Consider the following 19,331-nt stretch of genomic DNA (forward strand, 5'->3'; position numbering starts at 1 on the left):
CATTCTCCCTTGGAATCTGTTCCTGTCATTACCTGAAAATGCATTGTTAAATCTTTTCTGACTACCTCCTCCCAGATCCACACTCCTCTTATTCACAACAGCAACTTCATCATGATCAACACATGAAACATCATTGCCTTGAGCATTGCCTTTTGCGTTATCTTTCTTTTCCATCTCTTTCATGCATGCATTCGATTCCTCGACTACTTTTGCTATATCAATTGCCATTTGTAGGGTTGGGTTTTTTGCTGCCCACAGTTTTTCTTGCATCTTTTTGTTTCGACACTGTACTATCAGTTGGTCTCTTATCATTTCATCTCTTATTTCACCAAAACTACATTTTATCGACAACTCACGTAGCCTAGCCACAAACTGATCTACAGACTCTTCATTCCTTTGAGGTTGGGTGTAAAATTTGTGTCGCGCCATAACAATATTTACTTCTTTTGCATATTGTTTTTTCATCCGAGCTTTAGCTTCTGTGTATACGTTAGTTATCGCCCTACCATCTTGGTTGACTGCCACAGGAAGGTATTTAAAAGAATGCTGACCCTCCTTGCCCAAAGCACTTAACAAGAGGGCTTTCTTCCTAATTGCACTAAAATCTTTCCCATCAAGTGCTTCAATGTAGTTCTCAAAAATGTCTATCCATTCATCCCACTCAATGGGTGGATCTCCTGTGGCTTGTAAGAACAAAGGAGGTGCAATGATATTTAGATTCTCCATTTTTTTAAAACAGTATCTTTCTTTTTTTTAAAATGGAGAGGTAGTCAAACTGGATAAAAAAAAATGTCACTTCTTAACATATACCAAATGTGTGCTTCGTTACTCTTTCTTTACCTGTCTGTTGTAAGGAATAAAGTCAGTGATAGCCTTTACAGTGCAGTGTTTAACGACAAATAATAGAGGCTCTCACTCTTCCATGAGGCTCTGACCCTTCAACTTATAGTTTTCGCTGTGCACTGCCTACAGACTCGTAAAAAAAACAATCTGTAAATAAGGCTCTCCCCCTTTATTTTCTCCAGTTGATGAGGCACTCACCCTTAGTTTCCTCTGGCTGACGTTCGTCTTGGTTTAAACGGAGCTCTCAACTTTCAATTCCTTTTTCTGGCATTCGTTTTGATTCATTAGATTTTTTTTTTAACTACACGGTAAATTGCCAGAGATTTTCTAACTACTCGGTAAATTGTTTTATACAACAATCTCTTCTTGCGATGTCCGTTGCTATGCTACGCGGTAATCAAAGATGGACGCTGCGCGATCGCGTCACTGCTGGCACGTTGCTCGTTCGAGTCGCGTCACTGCAGGCACATCACTTCCTGCTCCCTTGTTGACGCGGCTCAGTGGAAGAATGGCTGGAGATCGAACGGCTGGAGATCGAACGGTGAGTCACTTGTGTTTCTCGAGGAGAGTGCTCGTGTGTCAGTTTCAAAAGATGCAACCCGTATCTCCGCTTGATGAGTGTGCTCGTGTGTCCGTTCAAAAGATGCAACACTTTTGGGGTTATCAGCTTAGACGATATTAGACAACGGGAGACAAATATTAAAAAGTCACAGTCACTCCGTTTTTTGCTCCAGAAGTCGCGTTTACATCCCCATTAAATCTAAGAAGTGGACACGAATTCCTCTTTCTTTTAAAAGTGCAGCTTTCCCAAACGTGGCGTTTCTTTGGCTGAGTGTAGCCCTTTAGATTAACGTTTACAAAAGTCACAACAGGCACACGACAATCTCTCCAACTCACCAGTCGGTTTGGAAACTTGTAGGCTTCACTTCACAATTAAAAAAAAAAACGTAAATTATTGCAGGCTTCAGATCCAAGTGTGTTTTGGGATGGCAATATGTCTTTCTTGTCCGTTTCAAGAGATGTGTAGCAGTATATTTTGGTTAGTTTCTAGACTTGCGTGGTTCTTCAAAATTCCTTTCTCTGTTTCTTCAATAATTCGCGTGGTTCTTTTCACCAGTGGAGTTCTTCTCCCTCTATGGTTGTTTAGCTCCTTCTGTTCATCGTCGCCATGTGTTGTAAATGAAGTCAGCAGGCAGATGTAAGGCTTAACACTTGTTTATTAAGCACCATAGAGAAAAGCTGGTGTTCCCATCAGAAAGCAGGAGCTAACTGACAGGATAGAACAAAGGAGAAAATGACATCAGGGAAAATGGAATGTAGGACTTAAAGGGATACATAAAACATAAGTGCAGAGAATACAACAGATTTCTAAAACACCAAGTGGTGCTTCCAAAGTTATTTTGGACAGTGATTTCACGCCACTGCAGCTGGATTTGCAGGTAAATCTGTCCTTTGTCCCCTTTGTCAGGCAAACACCGCGTTTGCCTTCTCTCTCCCCATGTGTTAATCGCCTCCAAGTGGAAATCCAACACCAGGGGGGGCGACGCGTTTTTAACAATCCTCCAAAGATTGCAGGTAAACCGCGCAGCTCCAGACCGAGAGGGCGTGTCACAAAACCAGCACCTGCAAGCTGGTAAAACACAGCATCCAGACTCCCTCTTACTCAAGAAAGAGAGTGACACAGCTCCGGGGGAATAAGCACAGATTTATTGATTTTCTTGTGCTGGCAATAATGTCCCTGAAACGCTGGGCAGAAGCGTTTCAGCCATCCATTGGCCTCATCAGTGCCCGTCTCAGCTGCCTTCTCGCTGTTTCCGGGGGTCCGTTATGGCGATGTTTAAACCTGTGACCACTCATTGATCATGTGATCACTGGCCCCACCTTTGCCTCACAGGTGTGAGACATCTTGCGCTCTCCTACAGTCCCGCTGCATCCTGGGCGTTGAAGTCCTTCGTTAGAGCCCGTACCGTGAAAGGATTTCTAAAACACGAAGTGGTGCTTCCAAAATTATTTTGGATAGTGATTTCACGCCACTGCAGCTGGATTTGCAGGTATATCTGTCCTTTGTCCCACTTGTCAGGCAAACACCGCGTTTGCCTCCTCTCTCCCCATGTGTTAATCGCCTCCGAGTGGAAATCCAACACCGGGGGGGCGACGCATTTTTAACAATCCTCCAAAGATTGCAGGTAAACCGCGCTGCTCCAGACCAAGAGGGCGTGTCACAAAACGCGGGGTATGCGCACGGTACGAGTACCCTAGGCATACGGTGCGCGTACCCTGTGATTTTTTTTTTTTTGCCCTTGGGGGTCCTTTTGGGACCCCCTGAGAAGGGCTAGAGGGTTGGGGGGTCACTACCCTGCCCCCTTTTCGTGTTTTCCACTCTTGTTTTGGGCTCTCTTGTGCCTCAGTTCTCCTGAAAAACAAGACGGTGGCCAACACTTCCTGGTTTGGACAGTTTGGAATGTTGACAGTCAACTGCCAGCCAATCAGAAACGCGCTCACGCACGTAAGGCTACGCGCACGTACGCGTACGGTACGCGTTGGGTGAGCGCATATAGATATTTAATTTGATCAAATTCAATTTTCTCAACAACTACTGGAGGGATTTTCACCAAATATAGAAAAGGCACTACTGCATACCTGTCCCTAACATTTTGCCAAGTTTGGTGTAATTCCGTTCAGCCGTTCGGGCTGTAGCCGTGTCTAAAGATCCCATAGAAAATGCCATTTGAAAAATTAATTTGATCAAATTCAATTTTCTCAAGACCTACTGGAGGGATTTACACCAAACATAGCAAAGGCACATCTGCATACCAGACCCTACCATTTTGCCAAGTTTGGTGTAATTCCATTCAGCCGTTCGGGCTGTAGCCGTGTCTAAAGGTCCCTATGGAAATTAACATGGGCAAAACACGTTTTGGGACCCCTTTTCGGCCCCTTTCGGCCCCCGCTTGACGAATCCCCCCGAAACTTTCAGAGAAGGAGCGGAGCTGGCCAAAATTCTGGAAAATTACACACAGATTCCTCAATCGGCGCCAAAGTTATTCTCAATAGAATGTTGAGCACATATAGATATATAATTTGCTCAAATTAATTTTCTCAACAACTACTGGAAGGATTTTCACTAAATATAGAAAAGGCACTACTGCATACCTGTCCCTACCATTTTGCCAAGTTTGGTGTAATTCCGTTCAGCCGTTCGGGCTGTAGCCGTGTCTAAAGTTCCCATAGAAAATGCCATTTGAAAAATTTCAAATTCAATTTTCTCAAGAACTACTGGAGGGATTTACACCAAACATACAAAAGGCACTGCTGCATACCAGTCCCTACCATTTTGCCAAATCTGGTATAATTCCGTTCAGCCGTTCGAGCTGTAGCCTTGTCAGAATGTCCCTATGGAAATTAACATGGGGAAAACACGTTTTGGGACCCCCCTTTTTTCTCGGCCCCCGCTTGACGAATCCCCCTGAAACTTTCAGGGAAGGAGCAGAGCTCAGCGAGGCAAATTTAAGGAAAATTACAGGCAGATCCCTCAATCAGCACCAAAGTTATTCCAAATAGAATGTTCGGAATTTCCTAGGTTAACTAGGTCCTAACTATATATACCTACTAGCGACTGGCAATAGGTAATATATATATATATATATATATATATTATATATATATCCATACTAATATAATAAAGAGGGAGCCCAAACCTTTGAGGCGGGTAATCTCAGGAACCACAGCACCAATCACAACACCCAAAACAGCTTTGGAAAGGGCAGTTGCAACAGAAGGACATAGGCTATGCAGACGCCCACCCTATACATTTAAAAGGAAAAAGAACCGTGCCAGCAAAGTAGTCCCTTGTGGGCGTGTCTGCGTTATGCTGTGGGCATGTGCTGGGGGCGTGACAAACGCTGGGGGCTTGTGGTACGTTCCGCCCTTCATGCCATGTCTCATATCGTGTGCTGGGGGCGTGGGCGTTTGCGGGGCGCGGGATTACGGGGGAAAAAAGCAAGTGTTGTGCCCAATATTTCATTGTTTTCTCTTCCCAGGTTCTGTACACCCTGCTCCCTTTAAATACCCCTGCACCCCATAATCATAACCCACCCTTACTCCTTAAAATACCCAAACACCCTTAAACACTAACCCATCTTAACCCTATAAATATACCCTGCACCCCAAAACCCAAACCTATCCCTAAACTCTAAAAATACCCCTGTACCCCAAAACCCAAGCCTAGCCCTGAACCCTATAAATACCCCTTTACCTCTAAACCCAAACCTACCCTTGAACCCTAAAATACCCCTGTACCCCAAAACCCAAGCCTAGCCCTGAACCCTTAAAATACCCCTGTACCCCAAAACCAAAACTTACCCCTGAACCCTAAAAATACCCCTGTACCCCCAAACCTAGCCCTGAACCATAAAAATAAACCTGTACCCCAAAACCCAAACCTACAACTGAACCCTAAAATACCCCTGTACCCCAAAACCCAAACCTATCCCTGAACCCTAAATATACCCCTGTACCCCAAAACCCAAACCTACCCCTGAACCCTAAAAATACCCCTATACCCCAAAACCCAAACCTAGCCCTGAACCCTAAAAATTCCCCTGTACCCCAAAACCCATGCCAATTCCTAAACCCTAAAACTATCCCTGTACCCCATAACCCAAAACTATATCTGAACCCTTAAATACCCCAAAACATATACCTCAGTACCCCAAAACATATACCCCTATACCCATACTTACCTTATCCAAACATTAAAAAAAACACATGCTTTTACCATTCATGCATTTACAACGAATTTCGTTGTAAATGTATGTGTGGTAAAAGCATATAAAATGTAATGCCATGCGTTATAATGGCATTGCGGAGTCATGGTACTTTCGTAATGAAAGTATGCAGAGTGATGGTATGCGGAAAGAAAGTTGCGGAATAATGGGTGTTTACCCTCCCCCGGTAAAGACATTGGTGGCACGGCGGCCCACATCTCCAGCAACATACTCATATTTTTTCACCACCGATTTGAAAAATGCACAGGTCTCTCTCATTGATGGCCAGCACCGTCATACACTTTTAGACACACCTCCCGCCACAAGTTCTAGAATTGCGAACTTTAGAGCTGGGGAGCTACGTTCGAATCTCAGCATCAGCTCAACATCCTGTGATTCAGGACAAATCGCTTTGTCTCCCCGTGCCTACCACAAATGATTGTGTTCTTCCGTAATGTAAATTGTGCTCATGCCATGTTGTCGAGTTTGTGCTATTTAATATTGCAAGGAAAAATAAAGTAGGGAAACTCAAGTTCACACACTACTGAACGCGCACTCTTAAGTGCATCAGCAGTGCACTGTGAATCGGAGTGTTTCACAGGCCTGTCACAGATAAGAAATGCTATCAAAACGAAATCCTACAAAACAATATACTACTGGCCGGCAGCAATTCATACCCGGACAACGTCGGGACGGGCTGCTAGTATATATATATATATATATATATATATATATATATATATATATATATATATATATATACATACATATCCTTGGTTTCTCGCTTTCACTCCCACTCCTGTAGAACAAACGAGCGTAGACCCGGCAAAGTTCGTGCAATTCTTTATTTAGCCATTGTCGCCATTACGCGTTTCGGGAGATCCCTCCCTTGATCACATGACAGCCTAAAGGCATCACCATTCGCTTTATAAAGTGCATGTGCAAGCAGCCAATTAGTAAACATAGTAGACATACTATTGCTTCGGTACATATTGCATATAAACTCCCACATTGAATGTTTAATACAGTCAAATATATAGATGTAATTTTAAGGTTTTTTAAAATTCATTCTCCAACAAAAACCCTACATTACTCCATAAATGGAATTTTCTCCTACTGGCTCTTTATATGCCTGTAGACTAATCATTGCATGAATGCCAATGGTACCTAAGCATGCCACCATGAATCACCCTATCACCTTATCCTAGTGCCTAATAAAATAAAAATAGTGCTCAAACATTTAGTGAATAAGTATTAAATAACAATTCAGATAGTAAGAGTTTGTCAGCAAGGCGACATTCATTTATGTAAACTGTGTTATACAGAAGTAAAGTGCATAGTGCTGTAGGGACAGTCTGTCAAGCCTACAATTCATTATTTATAATTGCCAGGGTGGATCCTTTGTTAAAATTCATTATGAAATATTAGAAGTATCAAAATTGTACATACTTTGTATATAATGAAAAAACAACTCATGTCCCTAATCCATAATAAATATGTAAACCATCACTATGATCCCTACACATAAATACACACAAAATTCATATATATACACGTGTTTACACCTGATGAACGATGCAAACGCCATGATTAACTTTTCCAAATTTTGCTTCCTATTCTCATTACAATTTTGTGATATAGATGTAATAGCAGCATTCAGTTAACCTTACAGATTCATGACAAGTGTTCATAAGAAAGTATATAGGTCCTCACTGATGTTAAGACCATAGGGGTGCTTCGAGTCAAATCTGAGGATATAAGATGTTTCTAATCTTCTCAGTTTGCATTCCCTGTCACCCCCCTTCTCCGGGGCATAATAGTGTCTATTGCATAATACTTAAGGTATTTGGGGTCGCTGTTATGGTTCTGCTGAAAGTGCCATGCCACCGGGTAGCTGTCATCTTTGTTGCATATTGCCCGGATGTGCTGTAGCACTCTCTTGTGCACAGGCAATTTAGTGCTCCCTACATATTGTAGGTTGCAGCTACAGGTAAGCACGTACACCCCAAGTTCGAACTTACATGTTATATGTTGTCCGATTCTGCAGGCCGGATAGCCGAATGCCGGGGTACAACTGGTTGTATTCACTCCATGCTGGCATGCTTTACATACAGCACACTTAAAAAAAACCTTCCTTGCCGCTATCCATGGTGCTTTTCTTTTGGACTCAAAGTTGCTTCTTACCTAAGAAGAGCCCATATTGAGGTTTTTTCTAAAGGTTATCGACGGCATTCTAGGCATGGATCCCCCTATTATCGGATCACCTTTGATAATAGGCCAATTTTTGCGGACTATTTCCCTGATTTGTTTCTGTTGTTTTGAAAACCCCAAGATTAGTCTGATGGGCTCCTGTTCCACCCCTGCGAACTTGCCTGCCTTCTTGTATTGCAAAAGATCTTTCCTGGCTATCGACTTGGTTTTCCCAATAGCCGCCTCAATCACCTTCGAGCTGTACCCCCTGTCCAGAAACCTATCTCTGCACTTATTTTGTTTCACCTCACATTCCGCCACTTTGCTACAAATCTGCATAATGCGGAGCATCTCCCCATATGGGATGTTCCTCAACAAGTGTGGGGGGTGCGCACTGGAGGCGTGTAGGAGTGTGTTACCTGATGTTGGTTTAGGATACAGGGTAGTACTAAGCTCATTTTCTGTCACTTGTACCCTCACATCCAGAAAAGTCACTGTTTCTCTGCTTATTTCTGTCGTGAAATGAAGGTTAACATCATTGTGATTCAATTGTTCAATAAATTCATTGGCACTTTCACTGCTTCCGTTCCAGACAATAAACAAATCATCAATGCAGCGCAACCAGGTTACTACATTGTTGTTGCACACTACTTCATATTGTCGCCTGAGGACCAGCTCCTCCCACCAGCCCATAAACAGACAGGCGTAGCTGGGCGAGAAGCTGGCCCCCATAGCTACACCCTGCGTTTGTTGGTACATTTTACCGTCAAAAAGAAAAAAATTGTTCTCTAAACAGAATGTTATCATTTTTACCAACATGTTGGAGTGCTGAGAATAAATAATTGGTCTACTTCCAAGGAAATATTTGATGTCTCGCAAGCCATCTCGATTCCTGATACACGTATATAGGCTGGGCACATCAAGAGCTACCAGCAAATAGGAAGACCTCCATTCTATATTTTGAATCTTTCTAAGAAAGTCACTGGTGTCTTGTACGAAAGATTTCAAATTTCTGACCATGCCTTGTAAGAAGAAGTCGATATATCTGGAGAGATTCTCCAAAAGGCCATCACATGCCAAGATAATAGGGCGGCCCGGTGGTTTGTTCACACACTTGTGGATTTTGGGTATGAAATAAATCACCGGGATATTGGGATGCTCCATTTTTTCTAGATATTTGAATTCCTCCCAATTTAACATTCCCACACTTTTCCAAGCCAGCAGTTGTTTATAAAGCGCTTCCTGGGTGTTCTTGTGCTTCGTAAAGGGAACCTTTCTATAACACTCGATATTGTTGAGTTGGCTGTAGGCCTCTTGGAGATAGTCCTGCACAGGCCACAACACCAAGTTCCCACCTTTATCCGAATTGCGGATTATTATTTGGTCATTGTCCTTCAGTTTGTTAATCAGTTGCCAATATTTTCTCTCTCGGTTGGTATTGCTCTTTTTCAATTAGCTATTTTTGATGTTAAGCCTTTTAATTTGTGCCACCAACTGTTCATTAAACACCTCAATTGAATCCCTTGCCATCACTGGTACGAATTTAGATTTGAAAGATGTTTCAGGTTTTATGTTTGTCCCTGCTATTTGAGTCAGTCCGGTTTCAATTTCCATGGTGACCTTGTGGATGGTTGTGAGGGGTCATTAGATGTTCTAGCCACTCTCTCTAATCCCTGCATGTCATGGAGTAGGTCATAGTCCGCTCCCACTAGACCTTGCAATTCTGGATATTGTTGTGAAGTCTTCTCCTCTTCATTCCTACGGGTTCCCCGCTGCTCATGAAATTTCTTTAGCTTTAGCTTTCTTATGAATTTATAGATATCGGCACGTGTTTGAGTATAATTGAAATTAGACTCCGGGCAGAACGAAAGACCTAATGTCAGCAGCTGTAGTCAGGGTGATGCTGGATAGATTTACAATGGAATTGTTATTGCTTGTTAATGAGGCGCTTTGTGAAGTTAGGTCTTTGGGTGACCCTCCTAGGCCACTTGTTGGCCGCGGGCTCTCCCTCTCCCTCGCTTCTTGGTGCCTCCTCCTTGCTTGCTTGCGTCCCCTCCTCCACCTTGTTGCCCTGTTTTGTTTTGTACCTTGGTACTGGATCTCAGTGTGTCCCTGCGGCTGCTTTTGAGAACTTCCAATTCTTCCCCCAACATCAGCCTAATGTTACTCAGTGCCGATCTTGCTCCCTGGGTGTTGTCAGACTCAGACCCACTTTCAGCGGTGGAGCTAAAGTCTGAGGCAGATGGAAGTTCCTCAGGCCCTCGCTCCGCATTTCCAGTTCCTTTACGTTTGTTCACCGTTGCCATCCTCAGTAAATTGTACCTTTTGGCAAACGTAAAGATTTGCCCGTTTGCGTAGTCATCCTTGTCCCGCCTGAATTTATAGCTTTTTCTATTTTAAATTTTTTCTTCCTCTTTTTTCAAACGTACAATCATGTCATCCACCAGTTTGCTTTTTTGTTGTGGATCTCCCAGCAATTCTATGTCCTTTTCTAGCGCCTCAATTTTGTCTTGCAACAGACCCCTGTCAATTGTGGCATACTTTACCAAGATTTCCATTAATCGATGTGAAAAGTCCAAATTGCACTCCCCCCATTCCGCCATCATATCAGGGTTTGGGGTCTCGTAGCTTGGCGCTAGCATAATTCGGAGTCCCCTCGGTACCCTGCCCCCATCCAAATATCGTTGGAGGGACCGGGCCTCCCACCATTTTGCTTGTTCCTGCCGTTTTAATTTTTCCAGCACCCTTAGATTGTCTCTCAGCCCCTTGCTTTGGCTGCTGCCACTGGTTTCCACATTGGTCGCCTTGCCAGCTACCTCGTCCTCTGGGGCGTCTGAGAACAGCCCCATTGCCGCCAACTCGCGATCTTTAAGCATATCCGCAGACATTATGGATTTTGTTTATTTAGGCACTGCACACGTTTGCTCTCACCCGGATAAATACAGAGAGGCTTGCCGCGTTGTGCTGCACACTCCCCGCCTGTTAGTTGCTGACTTTTCTCTGGGTCGCATCTCACTGCCTCCACGTAACTGCGCCTCTGGGTCCCCACTCTCCGATGTTCCCTTCTCTGGGTTGCACCGATGGTAGAAGCCTTTAGACGACAGTCGCCAATTGCAGATCGCGTACACCAAATTCCACAGCTCACAGGGGGCTTCGCTTCTTCTTCCGGACTACGGATACACCACACAATGCCCCAGCGAACACCACGAGCTCGCGATGCCGATGGTCAGTTTCCCCTTCGAGGCAGAAACTCACATAAGCGAAGCCACAATTTTAGGGAGGGGTCCACGGGCCGGTGAGAGTCACTCCGGCTGAAATCCTTGGTTTCTCGCTTTCACTCCCACTCCTGTAGAACAAACGAGCGTGGACCCGGTAAAGTTCGTGCAATTCTTTATTTAGCCATTGTCGCCATTACGCATTTCAGGAGATCCCTCCCTTGATCACATGACAGCCTAAATGCATCACCATTTCGCTTTATAAAGTGCATGTGCAAGCAGCCAATTAGTAAACATAGTAGACATACTATTGCTTCGGTACATATTGCATATGAACTCCCACATTGAATGTTTAATACAGTCAAATAAATAGATGCAATTTTAAGGTTTTTTAAAATTCATTCTCCAACAAAAACCCTACATTAATATATATATAAAAAAAACTTTTAAAGCAATTTTTATTAACATTTCGTTACTTGTTACAATGACAGTATATTTCACATGGTGCACAGAGATAAACAGGATATTGTACACAGATTACTTCTATCGTATTACATATCAGACTCGTCAGCCCAAGTCAGTGGGATCAAGCGAACCATCAGGGTGTGTCCAGTAAGCTGCATATATTACAGTGTGTTTATTCACCACAATCTGACTCGGACTCATCCAATGGAGGAACTCACAGATATTTTCCCAGTAGGTATTCCAACTTCCCCAAACCTTTGTCCATTTTTGGGGCACCCTCGATGTACATACACGGACTTTCCGCCATCATCGCCATATCCATATCTTTGCACCATTGATTAAGAGTAGGGCTTAGTCTGGACCCCCAACGTTGTGCAATATTTCGTTTTGCAATTGTCATGCCTAGAGTAACCCAGTCCTGCGCAATAGTGTTTAAATTCCGTAGGCTCCCAGATGTTGAGGAGACAGCATCTCGGGTCTGGAAGAATTGTGACACTTGTGACCTGGGAGAGCGTATGCATCACCGCCCTCCAGTAGCGCACTATCTCTGGGCAGAGCCACATAGTGTGGTAAAACGTACTGTGTGTCTCCACAGTTCCTAAGACAAAGCGGCGTATCTGCTCTGTGTATTTTATGTAACAGTGTCCTAGTATAGTATGTGCAGTGTATGATTTTTAATTGCACTAATCTAAGCCTCGATGATATTGTAGTCTCTCTAGGGGACGCCAGCGCCTCCTGCCAGTCTGCCTCGTCTATGTCTCTCATTTCTAGTTCCCACTTGGCCTTTAATGCTATTGTGGGGTCTGAGCGATTATTTACTATTTTCCCATAGGTTTGTGAAATGGCCTTTTTTGGAGAGGGTCAGTTAAAAGCCTATCTTCTAGCAGGGAGGATTCTTCAAGCCGCGTTTCTGGTGGCAGCAAGGACTGTAGCGCGTGTCTGACCTGCGCGTAGCAAAATAGTTCTGTCTGCGCTAATCCGTAGGTGGCCGGTAGATGGTCAAATGTGACTACTGCCCCCTTCTTCCACAGATCTCCAACTTTGGATATCCCCTTGAAGTCCCAATTGTGAAAGTACTTAGTGTTGCGCAGCATTCCTAATCTCTTTGTGTCCCATAAAGGCATTGCTTGTGTGACTACTCCTTCTCAACCTTGTACTCTCTGTGCCTCAAACCAAACGTGTATCGTGTATGCCATTGGGCCTGTGAGGTTGTGTCTTTTCCTTTTGTTGTATTGCTCCCACATGATCACTAACGAGGCTAACAGGTGTCTATCAATTCGGTACGCAGAGTCCTCTTGGAGGATATGGAGACATTGGTTAATTGCCACCAACTGGAAAGCCCAATAGTGTACTCTTATATCGGGGAGGGCAATACCGCCATCATACCAGCTTCTAGTGAGTTTTTGCTTAGCTATACGGGGAGTTTTCCCGTCCCAGAGCAATGTCGTCACTTTCGCATTTATCGCTGTGAAGTACGCCAAGGGGACAGGGAACAGTGTATTCTACAGTGCATAGAGAAATCTAGGAACTGCCATCATTTTGAATAGGGCAGCCCTACCCAGTAATGTCTATGGTAGCGTGCGCCAGTGCCTAACGTCTCTTTTGAATCTGATCAGGGGCTGTGTCAAGTTTTGTGCAGTGAATTGTGAGTGATCATGTGTTATGAATATTCCTAGGTACTGAAGGCCATTAGTGGCTACCTTCAGAGTACACCCCCGTGGGAGCCGTGGCAGGGAACCGTGTAGATTATAGAGAAGTGGCTTCTCTCAGTTGATGTTGTATCCTGACAATCGCCCATATGCCGCACATATATCTAAGAGGCAGTTAATGGAGCGCTCTGGGGATGTGGGAATGTGGTTGATACATGGCTGTTTACCACTACCTGTGCCATTGGCCGAGTATATAATAATTGGATCCACGCACAAAATGTGGTCCCAAATCCCAGATGTTCAAGGACTGCGAAAAGGAAGGCCACTGAACTAAATCAAATGCCATTCTTGGCAACAATATCACTGTGTCCTCTGCTATGGTCGAGTTACGCTCCATCACCCCATGTAACCTTCGCAGATTTAGCACTGTATTACGGTTGGGCATAAATCCGGACTGATCCGGATTGATCACCGCAAACAGATGAGGTTGCAGTCTTGTAGCCAGCGTCTTAGCAAGTATTTTTGCTTCTGCGTTAATCAAGGAGATCGGTCTGTAGGATGTACACTCCTGTGTTGGTTTGCCCGGTTTGTGTATCGCCACTATAGTGGCAAGGCGCTGGTCTCTGGGCATGATCCCTTTTTCTAAACTATCTACATACATTGCTAATAATGTTGCGTTCTAATCTAGGACCCTGATCGATACTGTGACCTTATGCCCCTATACGGCTATAATCCCCTTATACCCCTATATTGGCATAACCGATCAAATACAATATTCAGAAACTCGTCTCTGGCCTCACACGAACAGAGCCACATTTCAGAATCGCTTCCTCTGCCACTTCCTTTGCAGCTAATTAGTGCAATGACATAGCAGAAGTTACTATCTAAGATTCCTAGATTAACACTCCGAGTTCTTCAACAAGATAAAAACTCAGCAACCTGGGAAAGCCCCGCTTGCTATGTTTTGATTAGTAATAGAACTCTAATGAGCACTGATAGACGATCACTTCCTAGTGACATCTTTATTGACGTCTTATGTCCAAAAACTTACGTCAAACAAGGCACCTTCCAGGTATAAATATTACCAACATTGCTGTTTTCGCTGATGCTGCTGCTGTTTCACTGAAGCTGAAGCTGCGGTTATGCTGATGATACCATAGCTGCTATCGCTACTGCTATCGCTGCTAACTAGCGAACGATGGTGTGGTGAACTTAGGAGCTGAACAGCCATCCCCTGCAAGAGCCCAGCAGATGCAAGCTGCCCGCGGACGCTGCCCCTCCTCCTCCTCCTCGACGCGCTGAGAGAGACGCTGTCTTTTCTCCTGCAGAGAAATCCAGCTCCGGCGTTTCCAGCCTACCCTTGCGGGTGACTGGGATATCGAGTTCCCTGAAGGAGATACCAGACCTCCATCATTCTATTCCAGAGGTATGGTGTTGACTAAACCCTTAGAGAGAATTCTTGAAGCAAACCTGGCAAAACCAACTTAACTTAAAGCTACTTACTTACTCCCCTCCCAAGTATTAGGCTTAGGTCAGGTACACTGGGGTAGGCATAGTTAGACGCACCAGTTGAGTATTTTAGCCTAATGTATATATGAATGTATATATGTTTTATTGATTTTAAACCATTGTATGGCTCAGAAACCCTATCAATGCTTTTACAGTATTATTTCGCAATACTCATCTTACTGTACGTACTTTTTATAATAACAAGTCTTGCAATTGTGGCAATTCATTTCTCTTGTACGAGAAGAAAGACTGTTCAATAAATGTTACCCTTTATTGAAAACGCCCGTCTCTCTATTCTCTACATATTGTGAAAGTAATCTGCACAACAACTGACTGAGTAAAATAACTGTCTATTGTTTCACACGACCCTAGAGATTGACTCTTATCTGAGGAGCAAAGTTGTCATGTTGCACGGTTGTTGGAAAACTGAATCCCTTCTTGTCTGTACCAGGGAAGCTGATCACTTCCTATTCAGAGAAGAAAGTTTCCTGTGACCTCTGAGCTAGTTGGTAACAAACCCAATTAAGTTTAGCATAGTCAGTAGAGGCCTGGAAGATCCGCACTTCTAAGTCGATACTACTGTTTATGTTATTCCAATGCGCAGGGCCTATTGGGAAAATAGGAACTACACTACATGGCGCCCAAACGTTTGGCAAGGCGATAAACTAACGCAAAACGTTAGAGTAACTCAGTCGTGCATATTTCACACAGACCCCTTTCTCCCGTAAATACTCCAATAGACGTCTGGAGTGGGTGAAAGGTTAAAATCCGCCCGAACTCAGTAGGAAGAGATTCCTATGTAAAGCTCTGGTTTATTTAACGTTGAAGGATAGAGTGTTCCAAAATATTGTGCACCTAATCATTGTCTCCTTGGAGACCTGCTCTGCAAAACCTGCATTTATAAAATGTCAGTGTTAAACAACGGAACTGATGCCGCAGCAGATGTGACTCAGCAGGGTCCCGACGGGACTACTGAACCGGGTGCAATAATCATCCCGGCACATTTAAGAAAATCTATAACGTCAAAACTTATAGAAAATGGACTGACCACACAAGGTGGCACAGTCGTCTTCGTGATAGAGGCACACGAATATCGGCAGACAGAGGTGTTCTATTCATGAATAAACTTTCCAGCGGCAAACGCTAGAACAAAAGAGTTTCACTATTACAAAATAGAGAAACCACCGGATGAGTACGCTCCTTTCGAGGAGACTGAAATCCCACTAAAATACCAAGAACATTTACTTTGGTTTAAAGGCGCCCTAAAACATAATGATCATATTACCAGGCTCGGTCCACTAGGTAGACCAGGAGCAACGTGGCCGGTTCTAGCCAGCTACACACCACATCCGGACATTGATAAAATGTCAAAAGAAGAACTCTTAGTTAACATAAGAGAATTAACAAAAGCATATAGAGAGTTAGTTAAATTATTTATTAAAAATAATTCAAACACTCCTAAAAAAAGCTGGGATGGAAATAAACAATCCACTCCCAAGGAAAAAGTTTTCCAGTCCAGAGGAAGGTCCCCTCGACGGAGGGAAAGAACTCCGACTCGAGAACACCAGTCTCCCCAGAGGGAGCCCTCTGAGAAAAGATACAACCTTAGAAATAGGGATAATTTGAAAAAACCTGATAGATATCAAAGTATTGATACACGTCCCGCTCGATCTTTTTCGCAGAAATCGGAAAGAAGAGGACGGTCAGACCCAGGAGAGCACACCAAGTCCAAAGACAAGGAACCTGCTCAGAGTAAAAAATCTCAATTTCCAAAAAAGAAGGTAGCCAGTATTAGAGTAATCAACCATGCCGAGAATACTGAGGACACAGTTGAAAAACGGGGAGTGGGCACAGACAATGTTAGACAGTGCAGCAGAAATCAGTATAGCCCGCAAGATCTTGATGAGTCATCTGGAGACAGTGGACACGAATGAATACATTCAGGTTGAAACTGCCGACACCAGACTTAGCGAGCCCCATAAGATATACGAAATAACATTGCGTATAGAGGGTGATAAGACTAGGAAAATAAGGGGTCTATTTTGGGAAAAACTCTCAAAAGGCTATGATATTCTGTTAGCTGAAAAAGATTGGCCCCCAGAGTTTGTCAGGGAGTGCCCTCGTGGCGAAGAAATGATTATGACTGCCTTCTCGAATCATATTCCGATTCACAAAAAATATACTTATGCAAGGAAATGGGCAGTAGCCCAGGCACCGGCATTATATAAAAATCATGTAGGATGGGATGAGGACTCACCTCCTCACAAAATCCAGTTAAAAAGTGAACCAACTGCCCAAAGGCAGTATCCCATTAAGCAAGAAGCTAAAAAACAAGTCAGGGAGATCTTAGATCAACTTGAATACCAGGGGGTGATTGAAACATACACCTCTCAAATGAACAATCCTTTGTTTCCTGTCTCCAAGCCAGACAATTCATATTGTCTAGTTTTGGACTACAGACACCTTAATGCATGTTGCAAAACTTTTGCAGTACATAATTTGCATAGTGCTGCACTAATGAATAACAGAGTTAGGAAAAAATATAAAACGACATTAGACATATCTAATGGTTTCTTTTGTCAAAACATTGCACCAGAAAGCAGGTATTTGACCGCTTTCTCCGTAATGGGGTCTCAGAAAAATTTCTGTAGGCTCCCACAGGGGTTCAAGAACAGCCCAGGAGTATTCTCAGCTAGAGTAACAGAGTTACTACAAATATATGATGATGAGGCATTATCTTAGGTAGATGATATCTATCTCACAGACGACGACTTGGAGACTCACTTGAAAAGAGTGGACACCATTATACTTGGGTTCGCAGCAGAGGGTTACAAATTCAACTTTAAAAAGTCTTGAATTGCCCATCTGACAGTATTATTTTTAGGATACGAATTATCAAGTGAAGGAAAAGGCCTAGCGGACAACTTCTTAGAGAAGTGCGCTGTACTCCAAGCTCCAAAAACGCTGAAGAATTTACAATCCATACTAGGCTTTCTGAATTTCGGTAGAACTTACATTCTAAATTACGCAGAGAGGGTTAAACCTCTCTACGAACTAATTAAACCTGATTTTAAACAAATCACCTGGACTCAAAAACACACAGAAATTTTGAGATCACTGCAAACAGACATGTTAGCAAAAACAAAATTAGATACACTTGACAACACACGCGATCTTGTAATCCGAGTCATCCCAGGAAGATGGGGATTCACGTATCTGACCTCTAATGAGGGAGAAAAGGTACCAATTTCAATTAAATCTCACTTGTACACACAAGCAGAAAAAACATTCAGTCCAACAGAAAATACTGTGAAAGCAGTAGAAATTGCATTAGCAAATGAACGAGAACTAGCACACGGCAAACGGATTAATATCCTCACAGCAGAATCCGCCTTCGAGGCGCTATTCAGCCCAGTAAACCTGCCTACAGTGTCACTGGATCCGAAATGGATACAGTGTGTAGATTCTCTAGGAGCGGAAGATGTGAAATACTATTTCGCCCCGCAATTCGAAGAACTGAATGATTTAGAATATGAAGAACCTCGGGGGAACCTCGGGGTCTGGTTAGACGCTGGTCTTACATTCACAGGGCACACTAAAAAAATCGCAGCCTGTTGCTTCGGTCTCCTAAGAGGGTTGAGGCCGGTGCTTAAGTTCTTCGACGCCCCTACCAGACAGCTTGTGGTCCAGGCAACCATCATCTCCCGTCTGGACTACGCCAGCTCCTTGCTGGCGGGGGCCAACCAGGCTGAGTTAACCCGTCTGCAGCGGGTGCAGAACGCCGCGGCGAGAGCCATTGTTGGACTTCCTAAGTTCTGCCCAGTGTCTCATGTCATCCGCTCCCTGCACTGGCTCCCGGTTAGAAAGCGTATTCTTTTCAAGGTCCTGTGTTTGACCTTCAAAATCCTTAGAGGCATTGGTCCCGAGATCCTGGCCAACTCAATTTCCTTCTATGTCCCTACCCGCAATCTTCGATCTCAAGGGCAGGCCCGTGCTGTTGTCCCCAGATTTAGGCTCAGCAGGATGGGGGGCCGTTCCTTCAGGGTTAGAGCCGCGTCAATCTGGAACACCCTTCCAGTTGAACTTCGGCTGATAGAGGACATGCTGTCGTTTCGTAGAGCCATAAAAACCTTCCTATTTTAGCTTCCCTGTTTTTGCACTTTTTTGTAGCATTGTCTCCATGCTGTGTTATGACTGCTTAGTGTCTCTGCGCCGGGATGCTCCTTCGCTGGAGTCGCTGTGCGCACTACAAATTGTTATAACATAACATAACATAACATAACAAGAAGAATATCCTCTGCCAATCGAACTTCTACCTCTCCCACAGTACGCCTGTATAATCTATACAGATAGATTTGTACAGCATTTCGACGTAGAGAGCAAATCCTACGATGCAGCCTGTGCGATTGTTAAAGGTCGTTGGCTGTGCGGTAAATTCAGACCGAAAATAACAAAAACTGAATCAGTAAGAAACTGTTCGGCTCAGAGAGCTGAAATCAGATCTTTAAAGATGGCGCTCGAAAATGCAGAACGTGAATTCCCCACACTAATCGTGTGCGATTCTCATTTTTGCGTCAACTCCTACAATAATAAATTGCAGAGCTGGATTGAAAACGATTACAAAGATGACACAGGTGCCACAATAAAGCATAAATTGCTCTGGAACCAGGTAGCTCTTTTACAGAAAGAACTAC

This window comes from Lissotriton vulgaris, chromosome 3_1, assembly GCF_964263255.1.
Source record: "Lissotriton vulgaris chromosome 3_1, aLisVul1.2, whole genome shotgun sequence".
Taxonomy (NCBI): Eukaryota; Metazoa; Chordata; class Amphibia; order Caudata; family Salamandridae; genus Lissotriton; species Lissotriton vulgaris.